At 29.3% G+C, this 17,763-nt stretch overlaps 1 long non-coding RNA gene across 1 annotated transcript in view; it reads right to left on the bottom strand.

The window, feature by feature from the left end:
* Positions 1–16,269, bottom strand: part of LOC139427164 (uncharacterized) — a 38,908-nt gene extending 22,639 nt beyond the window's left edge. Inside the window, exon 1 of the long non-coding RNA XR_011638326.2 lies at positions 16,224–16,269. This is a non-coding gene — a long non-coding RNA (uncharacterized LOC139427164). The remainder of the gene's footprint in view (positions 1–16,223) is intronic.
* Between the last annotated feature and the right edge of the window lie 1,494 nt (positions 16,270–17,763).

Below are 17,763 nucleotides of genomic sequence, written 5' to 3' on the forward strand. Positions count from 1 at the left end.
TTCTCCAATACTTCTCCCACAAGTGTCCCGAGTTTAGTGCGGGGCAGTGCCTAATGTGGTTTATGTCCATTTCTTCTTGGATATTACACACTGTGAAAATAGGGCTTGGTAATATATTTATACGGAATGGATGTTTGGAAAGGCAGTCGTGGCCAGTAGCGAGGCGAAAGGTGGCCACAGACCTGTCCCCTGGCCTTAGTGGAATATCCTTGATGTCGTTTATCCATTTCTTGTCTTTGTTTGCCTCTTTTATGCTTTTCCAAAAAGACTCTCTAAAAGACTTTTTAATTAACCGCTTGGTGGTGTGATAAGAATTGGTTTATTTATTATTTGTGTAATTTCGGTTGCTTTCTTTGCCAAGGAGTCTGCTGATTCATTTCCCTGGAGTCCGCAGTGTGCTGGTACCCACTGCAATGCAACCTCTTTGTGGCTTTCTATTAGGTATTTTAAGGTCAGACGACAATTCCAAACATCCGCCGATGCAGGAGCCTCAGATGATGAGATGGCTAGAAGAGCAGCCCTAGAATCTGACAGAATGACAGACTTTGAAAAATTTTCCGGTTGGCATTGGAGCTGTGTTAAGGCGATTAGGCGATTTGAATTGCTGAGATTTTTATTATGTATGTATTAGTGATCATATTTAATGGAGCTTTAGCGCTTAATATTATCTACTTTTAACTTTCTTTCGTTTTTTCTAATTTCATGTCTTTAGGACGCTTCGAGTGTTTTGGACTTTGCTCTATGAGTCAATTTTTATGGATATAAACAATTATAACAATTTAGCGTCTGGTAAAAAATATGTTCAATATTTAAATTATTCTTCATGTTGTACCCGGTACGGAGAGCCTAAATCAGAGGGGAACTTCGGATCGACATCCTGCTACTCTGAAAGCAAAAGCGAAAGTAAAAGATTTTTTGAATTGCTTTCTATTCCCGATATTTTACCGTCTTATAAAGTGCGTGATGATAAAAGATGCAAAACTTGCCCTAATATTGACAAAAACATACATTTTTTTATGACGATAGCTCCAAATCTTTTTGTAAAATTAAAAATTTTATTTATATGTTAATCTGTGGTTTCTGTAATATGAAATATGTTAGACAAACCAGTAACTCACTTAACATTCAAATTAGTCAACACCGTTCTGATATAAACAGTAATAAAACTATCAATAACCTGGAATTGAACCATTTTAGAGTACATAAATTTAACAGTGTCAAAATTAATATTTTAGATATTGTAGAAGATTTAGATTTAAAACTACAAAAAGAAAATTACTGCATGCTTTTATACAAAACAATTTTGCCGTATGGGCTAAACGATACCTTCCAACATAAACAGATTAACTTTAATAACTCCTCAACTTATTCACTTTTTCATATTAGAGATAAGCGTATAAATCGAGGTAAACGGGGATCCAGAAGTAATAGAAACTCTCTTAATAGTGACAAATTAAATATAAATTTTCTTTCTAATATGGAAAAAGATTTTAATAAACACTGTAATATTAAACCAATTAAAGATTTTGTTTTCCCCCTTAGGAATTATGATGTATATAAGCTCTACGATCTTATTATTAACTTTTCTTTTATTAATTTGCATTTCAAAATTCTTTGTTTCCATCTTATAAAAGCCAAAATGAGTAAAATTTCGCCAAATAAAAAGAGAAATTTAGATAATTTATATTTCGTTATTAACTTTCAAAATCCTATTTTCGATAAGATCAAATTTCATAATATTTTTGAAAATGTTAAAACTTTATTTCCATTAAAAGATTTTAACATAATTAAAAGCTTTAAATATAATAAATCTCTTGGTAGAACTATATTTAATTATAATGATATAAGCAAAAATTTAGGGAGGATTAATATATCTGATTATGAATGTCACTGTGAGGAAGAAAAATATTTTGATTTTGTTGATAAACATCATAAACATATTATTACTGGTGATTTAAATATTATAGAAAACCTAGAACTTAGGAATTTAATGATAAAAGGCACAAAATTTAGACCCATTTACCATGTATCAATCAATAAAATTCTAAAATACTTTCTTAATGATCTCAATAGTTTTTGTTTAAAGATATCAAATAGATTCTCTTTACCTTTAGGTGGAACAGAATGGAAATGGGGTGTTTATTATTGCTTTAGAAACTTTGTTTTCAATAATAAGGATAATTTAAATAACAATAACAATTCAACAAATTTTTCTAATATTGTTCAATCAATTAAGCAACTTCAAAAAATCTTTGTAATTACTCCCATAGACAAAACTAACAATAATTATGCAATCTTCCGTAAAAAATTCTATGCTGAATTGAATAAGAATTGAATAAGAGAGAATTAGAATGTTTTGTAGGTAGCGGAGCGGTTTTTGAACGATGTGATTTACTATTATTTCTTTATTTTTTTATTTTATGTTTTTTGCTTCTGTTGTGGCATAAGTATGTGTTTTAATACATTTGCTTTCTGCCACGAAAAGTTTAGCGTGAAATCAATTTCACATTATGGAAATTTGAAAAAGAACCTGCAAGTTTAATTGGCGTAGTCTGCACGAATCGAAGTTACAGTTTAACTTATTGGTTTGATTCATCAGAATCGTATTAAATATTCGTTGTAAAAGGAATAGTTTGGGTTTTCTGCCATAAAAAACGTATTTTCCTTTTTTTTCTGCCATGGAGAACGTATTTTCGTTTTGGTTTGAAAAAAGAACGCTTTGTTCCAGTTATATCATTGTTTCCAAAAGTTTTTAAAAGAGTAATAATGTTTCATCGGAAACTTAAAGAATTTAATATTGAGTGTATTGGTTCAGTTTGACATCAGTTCAATTTTATGTTGAGGAAAATAAATATTAATGTTGAAATATTATATATTGTTTTCTTTTATTATTATTATTATTGTGTTCTTGAGGTAGAATACTCTTTAATTTTTTTTGATGTTCTAAACAGTGATTTTGTTTTGATTTTAAGAAGTATTTTGGTATTACTTTTTATCTTAAGAAGGTTGCGTTTTAATAAAATTCTGAGTTATGTTTTGAGAATATTGTAGTTCTGTTTTAAGATTGCATTTTAAGAAGTTGTTGATTTTAAGTAGAATTGCATTTTAAGGAGATTTTTTTCATTGCATTTTGCGATTTTTTTTTGTAATAATCACATTCGGTTGAATTTAAATTCTATCAGTCATATGCAAATCAATTTTAAAACATTTTTTTTTTATTTTACATATCAAAGCGAAATTTACGTCACAATGGTAAAACAGCTGAATTTTTTTTCTTACTCTTCTAGCCGCTATTCCAAGAATATCTCAATAATATTTCAAGTGTGAATAGAAAAAAAATTTCTCTTGCAAATCTAAATTTTCCAACAACCACCCTAAATTCCACCCCCATTTGCCCCGCCACCAGTCTCTATTTCACTTACCTCCATTTATTCAATTTCGTTTTCTAATACCTGCATTCGAAAAACAAATTATAAAAAAAAATCCTCCGTTTTCCGGGAACATCATTCCTCCCCCTCTTTGACGAAAACATATATTAACAAGTGGGGGAAGCAGCCCCTTTTCGGCATTTTTACCTGGCACATTTTTTTTCAACCCCAAGACAGCTGGTTCATCAACAGCGTCCTTCTCGACGCGTGCCGCCGGCGTACCCACCTGCCCGCCGCCTGCACACTACACCTGCGGTCACGCGTTACGCCAGTGGCATTTCGATAGGTGCCTGAGATTTCTAACGGGGAAACAGTAAATGAATGTCTGAAATAATGAGAAAAAAAAGGGGTTGGAGACCCGTTTTCTCATTTAGAATCTTAACATCTTGTTACAAGAGGAATAAAACAATTTTATTTAAAGGAATATTTTTAACGCTCATGATAGCCTTCCTTTCATTTTCTGCAATCATCCCTTAAAAAAATTTTCTTGTGTTATATACTCCACAGTAATATAATTTTTCTATTTGTGATATGGAATGTCTCATACGATCGTTCTATATTAATTCATAGTTTAAATTAGATTCTATTATTGATTTCAAGACGTAGAAATCATTCTTTCACAAAGAGCCATAAAAGATCAATATTGGAAATATACTTGGAAATAATCTCATTAAAAAAATTCCGCTTTTTTTTAATGTTTATCACGTCATCTGTTAAAACGAATTCAATTTAAAAATATTATATTAATATTCGAGAATAAATTTTCCCTTTCAGATGACGTTAGTAAAGATCCCATTTCTTTCCCTAAATATAAGACGGGACCCTAAAGTTCCATGGATTTTTTGTGATGTAATTGCTTGTAAACCTGACTGGTTTCCTTAAAGAATATGTTGCTATATAAAACTACGACAGTATTTCTTTTGTCTATTTAAATAGCTTTTTTTCTGCATCTTTTATATAAGACTTAGTCTTGGAAATTTTAGCAAGGCAAACTTTAAAAAAGTAAGGGAAAAAAATTTTTCTTCAAAAATTTACGAACAATAAAGTGAAAGAAACGAGCGAAAATGCTGACATGCAACTACTCTTTTCGCCAAAAAAGAAAAAAAAGATGAAGGAATAGGTACTTATTAATCATTCAAATTCCCTTTGATGTGATGAATCTAATGTTTTGTATCCAATAACGTATCACTCCCGCTCATTGAAATATAATGAGCAGAATTATTATATCACTGAGCTAGAATGCCTCCTTGTTATGGAAATATTATCTTTTCGGGAAAAAAATGAGGATAAAAATGAAGGTACATACGGACCATAATGCAGCCTTAGTGTAGCTCAAAAATATTAAGAATCTGAAAGGGAGATTGTTGGTCCTTACACCTAAGTATGTATAATTATAAACCAAATTAGTACAAATATTAAAGAAGATCTGTTTTCGAGGAAAACACCAGATTCAATATTAAATGTAAATAATGATGTCAGGTATCATATCTTTTTCATTAATACTATATTATACCTTAGTAAAAAAAGATTTACTAATATAGTAGTATCTATTTCTTTCCGGTTAATATAACTCGAAAATTTTGCTAATGAAAAATTTCGACATAGCCTGGTATTCAAAAAAACAATCAATTTATTAACTCCTGCATATTGACCAAACATTATTAAAAACATATAAAGTTATTAAGCATTGTCAAATGAATAAGAAGCCCCAACAGAAAAGATTTTAGCTTTTACAATCAATGCCTCCTGTGGATAAGCTATTTGACTTACTTGCAATTGTTGGTGTTTTAATCACTACAATTCAACTAAAAAATATTCGACCTTAATTACTGATCACCTTACGCGATTAACATGATGGATTTTCGCTTCAAAACCAATTGCAACAGAACTTTGATTCATCAAATGTTCAAAATCAAATACTTAAAAGTCTCGTAAGTGATAGAAATGCAACTTTCACATCTTCTCATTTTAAAAAATACCGTAAGTTAAACAGCTTTTAATTAGAGATCATTGGTTTGAAACTAATGGCAAAGTAGAGGAGACAAAAAAATAATCACGTGTTTAAAGAGTAAAATTAATTCTTCCAAAATACCGTTATTAAGAGGTCATTAAAAGAAGCAGTTCAGGAATCTCATCCTGTTACGAAATTTCAACTGGCATATTAATAAATATCATAATTCCACTTGAAAATTCTTTAAAAGTTATTATTTTCCCTTCTATTGAAGAAGCTAGAAAAATAGCTGTTAAAAGAACTACGAAAACAAAAAATTATTTCGATTCTAGGTTTGAGGATATAAACTTTTATTAGAAGAGGTTCAACTTTTAGTGGTCCTTATAACATTATGTTGATACGAAATAGATAAAAGAGAATAATCATTATAAAGAAAAAGCAGAAATTGTACATACGTCAAAACTTAGAAATATCAAAAGCTATGAATAATGTTAACATATTAAGTTTTTTAAAGAAAAGATAAGATTAAAGAAAGGAAAGATATATACAAGGTTTTTATGACCCTTTATTGACTGAAAATCCGTCCCTTCAATATTTCATGAATGTAAAGTATTTACTCATATACAAACTAATATGGAGCGATGGTTGTTGTGTGTTTGTAGTTGAACAATAAACAAATCTAATTTTTTTGATTAAATTAGATGTTGAAATCTTCCGAAACAACATTTCTGAAGGGCTCAGGGGCGTTTGCCTCCCAATGAAGTGACCCAAGTTCGTATCTTAGAGGTGATTGATTAATACGAATTCTGTTCCCGGCTCGTACCGACCACACTGCTGACGTAAAATATCATTGGTAGAAGAATCATAGGTTAGAGCCCTTTTGTCGTCAGGTTAACCATGGGAAGTTTTCATGGTTTTCCAATCATGTAACACAAATGAAGGTTAGTTCCCTCAAAAAGTCCCCCACGAAGACTAGTTTATCCAAACGCTTGATCCAGGAGTTCCCTTGCCTTCTGGGTAGCTATCGACATTACAAGACTTCGGAGTTGAGCACTAGCAATCGTAAACCCAAGAATAAACCAAGAACCAGCATTATTGAAATGGTAGTTTAGTATTAGTATGTACTTGTCCATTTTTCAGATTTTTCTGAAACATTTTTGCGTAATTTAAGTCACAAAATATTTTTTCATCATCATTCAAATTAGTTTTCATCATTTTAAACAATTAAAAAAATTAATAGATTTTAAAAACTTCAGAAAAAAACTTGTTCAAACCATTGACTGCATTTTGAGGAAAAATCTATAGAATTTCTAAAAATGATCGAGGGCTTTTTCTCATGATCTTTTATTTTCTACATTTTTTGAAAGGAATAGTGTTGTCCAATCAAGAGCTTGCTAAGAACAGTATAAAGAAAGAAGAAAACAAAAAAATGTAACCTAAAACGCAAGAGCAATTCCACCATTTAAGAATGTCATGTTTGCAAACTTAAAAACATACAACTCAATTAAAAAATCTAAAAAATTTTGTTTCACAAAGTCTTCATGTTATTTACTCTGACGTTCGTTTGTTTGAAAATTAAAAACTGGAAGTTACGGAAGTAATAATTATGTACGGACGGACAATATACGGACGTTTTAACCATGACACTTAGTTCTTAATTTTAAATTTTTGTTAAAAAATATTTCAAGAAAATTCGATAAATTGGAGTGAAAGTAAATGACAGCAACAAAAACTGATAGAACTCCTCTAATTTTTTGAACTAAGTTAGAGGCTAATAAAATCATCAAATTGTATTAATATTGCCCCCAATATGACGAACGATAAGAGTTAATTCAATGTATCTGATGATTTCTTTTAACCCTTTAACAAAATTCGGTGTATAAGTTATTTTTCACCTGAATGCTGGGCAAGTTAAAGCAATTATTTCAAATTACCTAAATTATGACATTTTCAATGAATCAAGGAAGTAAATTTACAATTGCGATGAATATTTGTTAGTTTGAGAAGCCCTCAAATCTTTGCTATCATTAGGTAACATAAAATGTACATATATTGAACCTTAATGTCTCCTTTTAGCTCATATTTAAGTGTCGCACCCGATATATTTGGACTGACATTCATCATTAACAAGAAACACTAATGGGAATTTTATTCCACATGATTATCCAGCATCTGCGAATAGAAACAGAAATCTGTCGAACAAGGTCAAAGAATACATAGTGTATAAAAAATATATTGTATATATTACGCGATGTTTTATAAATTCAAAACTTTTTGTCGATAAGTCACTTGTATCACATGTCTTAGTTAATTGCGAACGTTCCTATATTACGTCAGATATTTAAAGGGGTTCGATATTTGCTTATTTTTTTTCTCTGACATGGCAAGAAGGAGGGTGTAAGCAATGCATACGTAAAACACTAAAATTTAGTTATTTTCGAAAAATGTTTTAAAATGCAAAAAAAAAACGTAACAAAAAGTCTGGAAATAAGTTCCACTTGGAAAAATTTCAAAATCGAAATAAAGGTCAAATTAGGGAAAAGTAAGAATTGAAAAAAAAATAAATAAATAAATAAATTCTCCAGAGAGTTTTAAACTTTTATAAGAGGAATTAAAACTTAAATTTTGTTTTTCGGAAAGTTAAATTTCTTATTTAAAATCAATCCGTAAATTTTTGAAATTAGATTGCATCATTCATAGTGTAAGTTAAAGCAAAAATGAAGAAGGGGGGAGAGTTGCGATTTTCGTATGCAAGCATGGAACGATTTGAAATTTTCTTATTTTTGCTTACAATTATAATTGCGAAGAACATGCTTACGCATTAAAAAAATAATCCTAAGAAACTGAAGTGGTAAGATGGATTAAAAACTTCAAAAATATACAAATTGGAAATCGATATGTTTGAAGCTCTCAAAAATATGTGCTTATTTTTGAGCTCTTGAAACATGTCGACTGTTATTTCCAATTTATATGTTTTTGAAGTGAAGGAAGTTTTTAATCAAGTAATGTCATTATTTTAATGGATCCATTGAAAAATATTAGATTTCCCCATATGAGCTTAAAATTTCCTTTTTTGAGGTTAAAAACGAAAATTTAAATTTTTTTTTTTTAGAGTCCTTTAAAAAGAAATTTTTTTAAGTCCTCCAGAATCTATACGAAATCCTTAATTTACACATCCCGGATAATAATCTAATCTAAAGATTGATTTGAAACTTTAAAATATGCGTATTTGTCGCGGAAAATTAAAGTTTTCATTCAGATTCCGGGAGACCTAAATGTAACATTTCATTTATAATTTTATTTACTGTTGTTTACTTTATAAACTTAAAAAAACTTGTGAACTTGGAAATTAAAATAAATTTTTGCTTTTGAAAATTTGAAATTTACGTTTTTGACCCCCAAAAAATGAAACTTTTAATAATTTTAAATATAATCTAAATGTGTAAATAAAAAGAGTGCAAATTAAGACTTTATGACTAAACTCGTAATTTTCAAGCCAAATTTAATAGATCTTAATTGAAGTTGCTCTACTGACCTTCACACATATTTTATAAGTTAGAGAACATTAAAATATGCAGCGGACAGTAATTTAAAAAAAAAAATTGAGTAAAACAAAAATAGAATTATTATTTAAAGAATTTAAAAAGAAGAAAAAAAAATTTAAATAATAAGTAAATGTTTTCTAGATGTTCTTTTTTAGCATATTGCAAGAGGTTGCAGTCGATGTTATTAAAATTTTAAATTTAGTTTAATGCTGACCTTCAATCATAGAGAGTGATGAAAACAGTAAAAATAAAAAATGTGAAAAATGGTGATTTGCATAAAATTTAAATTAAAATATTATTATTTAAAAAGTTGAACTCTGAAATAATGAGTTAACTTCAATAGGTTTCAATCTTTTAGTAGGTAATAGGTAAAAAACTTTTAAATTTAGTTTGTTACTTATTTTCAAAAATAAAGCGACATAAAACTGGAAAAAATAAGACATATAGCAAACGAAGATTTGCATAAAATATGAATAAAGCAAAAATATAATTATTATTCGATGAATTTAAAAATGAAAAAGAAGCAGTAAATTGAAGTGAATTTTAAACAAACTTTTCAAACCAAACTTAGTAAAACGTTTAAATTTAGTTTGCTGCTGCTCTTCAAAAATAAAAAAATCATAAAACAAGAAAAAAATGAAACATGTAATATTCCGTAATTTACATAAAACCTCCTTCTATCACCTCAAAGTCACCAAATTTTGACAATGCGTCGTTTTAAAAAGAAGTACATACCACGACATTATCTGTAATCCAAATACATTCGTCTAACTCAGTGATTCTCAACCTTTTTTTGGGGGGGGGGGCGGCACACAATGAAAAAAATTTGTTTAAAAGTTGTTTACTTACCTATAATACACTGTGTTAAATAGTTTGTGATAATAATTTTGAATGTGAAATAAAATATGTACTACAAAAGCACGTTTATTAAGGGATTAATTATCTCTTTCGACTAGTTTTTTATTAGTTAGTAACAGTTATTTTTTTTTCTGCTAGCTATTAATTGTTACTTTGTTTTCTATAGTTAATAACTTATTTTTTTGTGAATTCTTGTTAACTAGTTATTTTTGCTGATTATTAATTGTTAGCTTATTTTTTTGATAGTTATCCCTTGTTAATTTGTTTTTATAACTATTAATTGCATAGCTTACTTTAATGATTAGCTTTTACTTCCGTTTAAAAGTTAATATTTAGCTTGTTTCATTGTTAATTAATAATTTTAATAGTCATTAAATTTCCTACTTATTTCAACTTTTTTTTTTTAAATTGTCAAAGACTAGACGATCGCCGACAAAGATGTTCACGCGGTTGTTAAAGCGTGGCAAAATTTCAATATATATATATATATATATATATATATATATATATATATATATATATATATATATATATATATATATATATATATATATATATATATATATATATATATATATATATATATATATATATACTTTTCGTTAATTTAAACTTTACTCGTAATAAAATAATGATTTTTATTGTATCATTTCTAATATTTAGCGGCACATTTTAAGAATTTGGTGTCACCCAAAAGTGCCGCGGCACAGTGGTTGAGAATCACTGGTCTAACTACCTAAGTTAGGTGATATCGAAGCAACGATATTAGCATATGTATTTCTAAATTTCCATGCATTAAAAAATGGTATGCTCTACTTCAAACCGATTAGTAAAATTCTTGTCCGTTTATAATTTTTTTAAGCCCAATTTCCACTGTTTTTAGTTATCAATTAGAAAATATCAATTCCAAGTCGTAAATTTTTGCTTACTTCTTTAGTAATGGTAGTTGACACTTTTCCCGCACTCTCGCTTTAAGATTTAAGATACTTCGAATTTTTCCACCCACCTTAATGTGTACTCGGTTTACAAGAATCTTCAATAACAATGTTAGAACTATATATTTCCTACTTCATTTTATGATCGCTTCGTTTAAAGACCCATCAATCTTAAACCCCTCTTCACCACCTTCTTTATCTTTCCGCGAAGCACTGAAAAGAAACAAACAAACAAAAAACAAAAAAAAAACAAAAAAAAAAAAAAAACGCTAACAAATTGATTAAAATCAAGACAAACAAAAGTTCTCCAAACAAGATTTTTTTTTATCTCAAACCGCGATATTATTGAAACACAACCCGTGAACTGATAATTAAACTGAGCAACAAGTTTGTCAACAAACATCTGCTGTTTTATTTCTCAGATGGATATTTATAACAGCAGAATATTTTTCTCAAATGGATGAAGTAGCAGAAAAACTTTTTAAAAAAGTGGAAATTTTTTTTAATTATGTGAATGTTTCCGTTTTTAATTATTATTAGGACTAAGATGTTGATGGTCAATGCATTCTTTTGCATTTTTTCTAATTTTTTTCTTTCTTTTTTTTCCTTCTTTCAATTTTAAGACTAAAAAAACATTTGATAAAAATGTAATGATGCTGTTCTTGAAAATAGTAACTAAAAATTAATACATTTTTATTTATTTTTATCAGGTATTCACTTATGTTTTATTTTATTCCTAAATTATACATTTATTTATTTATTGTAATCATTACTTTATTTTTTTATTTAATATGTAAATGCATGTTGCAATTTACAATTTTTTTAACGATCAATTTTAAAATCAGTTTCAAAAATTTTTAACGACATGAATTTTTATTTTTAGGTCATTTTTGATGGTTTTGTGTGCCTTTTTTTATATTTTTAAGGACATTTTTAAGTATATTTAATTGATCAACTTCCTAGCCCTCGTTATTATATAGAATCTCGCTAATCCGAAATAACTGGGGCCTATTCGAATTATTGATAATTCGATTCATGCATCTTGCTTTGTGGAACGAACAAAAATCCAAACTTAAGGATAAAAATGAAACTAAAATCGACTTCCCCGTGCTACATTTAAAGGAACCAGGGAAGAACATTTTCGTCGCAAATTCTCCTTAATTACTAATTTAAAAGAAAGAAAAAGTCAGTTCTGGCAAACCTAAAGAAAGTTTTGCTCAAAAAAAGATTTCAAAATATTAGAACAAATTATTAAAAGAATACTTGCCTAAATTATCCTCTCATAATTTATGTTCATTTGTGTATTTTCTTTTCATTTTTTGAAACTTAATGGCTTACTCTAGGTTTGTCTCACCTCACTTTCTCTACACTTTCAATTTTAATTTAGTAATAAAGGAGAATTTGTGATGAAAATTTTCTTTTGCGATCCTCTTAAGAAGAAAGCTTCGATCGTCATAGATCAAGAACTACTAAATCGAAAAACTAAAATTCTGATTATTTTAGAAAGCTGAGATCGGAGTTTTGTTTAAACAACTTAAATTTTATCAATAATCAATTTTTTAAAGGTGTCCGGATTTTTCGAGAAATGTCTAAAATACTCTCTCTGTTCGAATATCTAATCTACAGAAAGACATCAGCGTTTAATCAATTACTTTTGTTAAATATACAGCTATAAAATTGAAATAGAATCCTCCATTTATGTGACCTTGAAAAACCTTTTTGTTGTGATGTCTTATTTATAACCTCCCTACAAGTTATAAAATAACGTCCATCTGTCTCTAAACGAACCTTGAATATCCTTGATTTGTTACTATATGTCTTTTTAAGTTATAATAGTTAGGAGTAACTTTTTCTTTATTATTAAAATGCAAAAGAGTAAAATGCGTTTAAAAAAAAAATTCAATTCGGAAATAAAAAGGAGGAAAGTTTGTTCCTTCTTCGCCTCCATTTAAAATTTATTGGGGGTTCCAAAGCGAAACGAAGTTTAAACATTGTCTTGTAGGCAACTGAGGCATTGTTTCCAGTGTTTTTTTTTTTTTTCTTTTTCTTTTTCTTTTTACGCTGACTCGATCGAGACAAAAAGCAAATATGAACGGTGATTTATATTGAAGTGATAGCAAAAGTGCGTTTGTGCGTATATGAAATATTTCGCTTGTCGTTAATTTCGCCATTTGCTTTTAGATCTAACAATCGATACTAAGTAGCGAAAAGCTAACATGAACCTACCAAACTTTTTATTTTATTTTAAATTGTATGGATAGTTAACTGTATAAAGCTAAAACATAAGTGGCACGAGCGGTTTTTAATTCATAAAAAACTTTCAGATTTATATGTGCGCCTATATAAGCTTAATGAATGTTATTGTTTCTGTATACTGGTAACATTACGATTTATTATCATCTAATTTCAAAATAGCTAATATCCTATTCCATTTTGGTTTCAATGTCATTTATTAGGCTTGTTAAAAAAATATATATATATTAAGTCCCCTAAAAGTCCTATCAGTTTTGAAAATCGCTGGCGCGTTTTCCACATACCATGCCATTACGATGCCAGTATAAAATGCATACAATGCCAGTATAAAAATTCGCCGCACATTGTTGGAATCTTAGACAGGAATTTTATTTCGATCAGTTCAAAATTCTTCCCCCTCCCATGTCGCATCAGCTCATCTTATTCCCCATAATCTTGTTTCATTCCTATGAATGTCGGTTTCATTCCTATGAATGTCGATTCATTTGTTAACCACCTCTACATATAGCTCGGAAATGCAACCTGTCTTGATCCGGCATTTGGCTACTGTGGTTTTTCCAGTTCTTGTTTCTTTTTTTTTCCTTTTTCACTTTTATTTATTTCTCGTTTTCCATTGGCTACTTTACGTTTTCAGTTTCACAATCGTCTATCACGGTTTTTCGAGTTTTGTTTTCCCCTTGTATTTATTTCCCATTTTTACTTCGTTGGCAACTTGACGTTTCCTGTTTTAAATCTCTTTTTTTCTTAGTTCCGTCTTGTGAGTTTTGAGACTGGCTTAAGGGCTCGAAACATGTCATCTTTTACAACATTCATATTTTTTACGCAAATGAATTAGTAATATTTTAAAGTATTGTTTATAAAAATGAATTGCATTGTAAAAAGCCGAAAAAAACTAATCCGAAAGAAATTATATCGAGTTTTTTTTTAATTTTGTCTGAGAAAAAGTTATAATTACACTGCTATTAATTTTTCCTCTCCGTCAAAGAAAAAAAATTAATTAATAAATAAATAAATAAAAACTTTATTCCTTAACTAATTCGAAATTAGGCGTATTTCATATCCTTAGCCATAAGAAAATGTGGCTGCAAAAATGCATTATTAATCTCTGCGGTTCTTTCAGGCACGTGACGCATGAAATTAATTAATATGTTTGCCAAAAAATACTTCGTACATATGTAACTACGTTAAAAATATCGTTGTAGCAAATGCGAATGCTTAAAAATAATTGCATTTATAAAAACACCTGCGTAAAATTATAGTTTTGATTTGTTTCTGTGACGTGGAATCACCCTGCTTTTCATTTAACTGAGTTAAGCAGTTCATTATTTAAAAAAAAAAAAATCATTTTTGCACTCTAAGAATTTAAGCACTTAATACCTGTATCATTATTATTTTCATAACAGAATACCTTGTAAACATTACTCTAAAAATATGAAAATTTCCATATTTCTTCATCCTATAAATTTTGCATTCTGCGAATGAGAAGCAGGTTGAACAGCGAAAAAAGCGTTACATTTTTATATACAAAGATTATTAGTTTTTGGATATTTTATTTTAATGAAAACATCATATATACTATTCACTGCGCTGCCAATAAAAAAGAGTAAAAAAGGTAGGCAGCCATTTATTGATAAATCAAACGGCGTTTATTTTAAATATATTTTATTCATTTTAAAGTTGCGAGAAATTCTTTTACATAAACTTTCAATTAAGGCCTGCAATAGTTTTCCACTGTGACATTTTGAATATTTTTTACATTAATTTGTCTTAAAATGAAAATAAATAATATATGTAAGAATTAAACAAAAAAAAATCAAACATTTAAAGACTGCATTTTTGTTACTGAATTTTGAGTGGCATTGATTTCTAATTAAATTTCGTTTAAATTTGAATATAAATGGTCGTTTGAATTCGAAGAATCTAAACAGCGTGAATATTTTAACTATGAAAACGTGAAGATTATCCATCCCGGTAATTTAAGAATCCTTTAAATTGGATGAATGAAAACTCGAGTGAAAAAAGAAGAATTAATAAAATTTTAAACTTTAGTTCATTATTTTCTTAAAAAAAATTTAATTCTAATTTTTAAGATATTTTAAATTTAAACAAAATGTGATTTCTCTGAGAAAATTCTTATTTATGTCTCATTTTATAACATTCATTTATAATGCTAAATCTATTAATTCCGAAAATACTCAGTGAAAGAAGGAAGTAAAAAACATTATCTTTTCGGTTTGCAGAACGAATTAAGTTCACCTGTCAACAAATAAACAACCCTAGAAAATACTTATTAGGCATCGAAAGCTAAAACACAGGAAGACGTGTTTGGGTTTCGCCAATTGTCTGAATAGTTTTCGGATGATTTAAACGTGATACCATTTTGTTTCAAATTGAGATTGCTAAAATTTTATTTCGTGAATATAAGCCTAAACATATGTATGATATTTATTTTAGCGTTTCAAACAAAATTATTTTCTTTGAAAAGCATTAAAAATCCTCTATGAAAACAAGCAGATACCACTCATGAAAACTGTTAAAAATCCTCCTATATAAAAGACTTTGAGTCAAATAAATTTACTCACAAAAATTTCATACAAGTCATGTCTTCAAAAATATACTAACAATATAACAATTGAGCGAAGTAAAAAAAACGAGTAACGTTTAAACTTCGAAGTTCAATTACTTACACCGAAGAGCCATTACATTATGACCACCCTCCATCTATAACATTGGGCTCGCCCATGTTTTCTCGCCCAGGGACAATGTTTTCATGGGGCACATTAGGATCCATAATCCTCATAGAACAATCCCTGACGTCTGTAAGCTACTTGAACATAGTTGCAGACCAGGTTCACCCATTCATGGCAACAGTTTTTTCTGCGGGGGATGGTGTTTACCAACAGGATAATGCACCATGTCATAAGGGTCTAATCGTCGAGGAACATTCCAGTGACTTTCAAGTCATGTCTCGGCCCCCAAATTCACCTGACCTTAATCCAATAGAGCATTCGTGATCTTACTTGGAAAACCAAATTCGTGCTGCCACGCTGCCCCCTCGCAATGTGAGGGAATTGCAGGACCAGTTGGTGAGCGCTTGGTACCAGATACCTCAGACTACCTATCAGCACCTTGTGGAATTAATGCCACGGCGGGTGCTAGCAGTTTTGAGGGCTAAAGGTGATCCTACATGTTATTAGCAGGATGGTCATAATGTAATGGCTCTTCGGTGTATATTCACTAAAATGTCACTTACCTGTTTTTTCCCCTTAGCTCTTCAATAGGAAAACTTGGGCAATTCTGAAAAAAAAAATAGTAATGAATTAAAAAAAAGGAAAAAAATTATCTTTGCTTCTTTTTTGTAAACTACGGTTATTTTGAATATTATTATTATTTATAATAATATTATTTTATTTATTTACTCATTTTTTGCGAAAGATTTTGGCCGGCCAAAAAAACGATTTCTTTTTGGAAATTTTAGTAATGCAATACCTTCTATTACGATGTTCATCTCGCTTTTTTTTCCTGCTTATTATGTGATTGTGAAGGTGGTCGGTATAGCCTGGTTGGTAGGGCACTGGGCGCATGTCCAAGAGTTCGTGGGTTCGATCCCAAACCGGCCGAAGACTCCCTGTGTAGTAAATGCTGACTGATGCACGTTAAATCTGTCAAGTCGCAAAGTCCTCCATGTTCCCATGACAAATCGATACCTCTGAGGGTACTGGTTCAAGAGTTTCCTTGTCTTCTGGATTGGTTGAAAATTACAAAGCTACGGAGCTGAACATTAATACTCGTAAACCCAGAATGGTGTCTGTTGTTCAACGACGGATATGATTATGAAAAGAAAAGCATATTATTTTATTTATTTTTGGCCGGTCAAAAACATGATTTTTTTTAGAAATCTTAGTAATGCAATACCTTCTATTACGATGTTCATCTCGCTTTTCTTCTGTTTATTATATGATTATAAAAAGAAAAGCATTTGCAATCACTGCAGATCCTTTTAGTTTCTCTTTTCTTTTTTTATGAATAAACTACCAACTTTCTATGCCATTTGAAAATTGATATCATTTAAGTAAAAAAGTTTAAATGTTACGGCTATTTTTCCCTATACCTATAAAAGTATTTTTCAGAACGAAATATTAACAACTACTGTGAATTTGCATTTTAAAAAAAGCGATATACCGGGAGTTTATGGTTCAATTTATTCAATAATAAAACAAAAAGGGGAGGTGGCGACAAGCTTCCGGGACCTTCAAAATTGTTTTGGATTAATTAATGATGACACTGGTATTAAGTGTGAAATAGATACTTCGCCCAGCAAGATCTCGTTATCATTTTTAGTCTTTTGTTTTAAACTTGATTTTATTTAAAAAAAAAAATATCGACTGTATCACCTGTTTTATGAGTTAAATCAAATCTCTTTTTGTTGTGAACTTATTGTACGGTTTATTACACGTTAATGTCTCCTAATTACACTTATAAGAACTATGCTTGAGGAGAGGGGGCAAACAAATTGAAGACAAAACTGTATAACACTTGTAATCGTATGTCTAAACATCTAATTGTTAATTAGCAAATTTTTTATTGTGAATTCTTAATTTGCTATAAAATTGACATAATAGATTATTTTTATTCATCGTTTTTAACTATAGGAGTTATTATGCTACGAATGAATATTCTTATCACAAATTTAAATAATCCCTTTCGAATTATCGTTTTTCAATTATGAGTTTAATTGAAGGAATGGCTCCACTGGTCTTGTCAATATAAACGGGTAGTAAATTTGCTTAGTG

This window comes from Parasteatoda tepidariorum, chromosome 12, assembly GCF_982258835.1.
Source record: "Parasteatoda tepidariorum strain Cologne lab strain chromosome 12, Ptep-v5.0, whole genome shotgun sequence".
In the NCBI taxonomy this organism is placed as follows: Eukaryota; Metazoa; Arthropoda; class Arachnida; order Araneae; family Theridiidae; genus Parasteatoda; species Parasteatoda tepidariorum.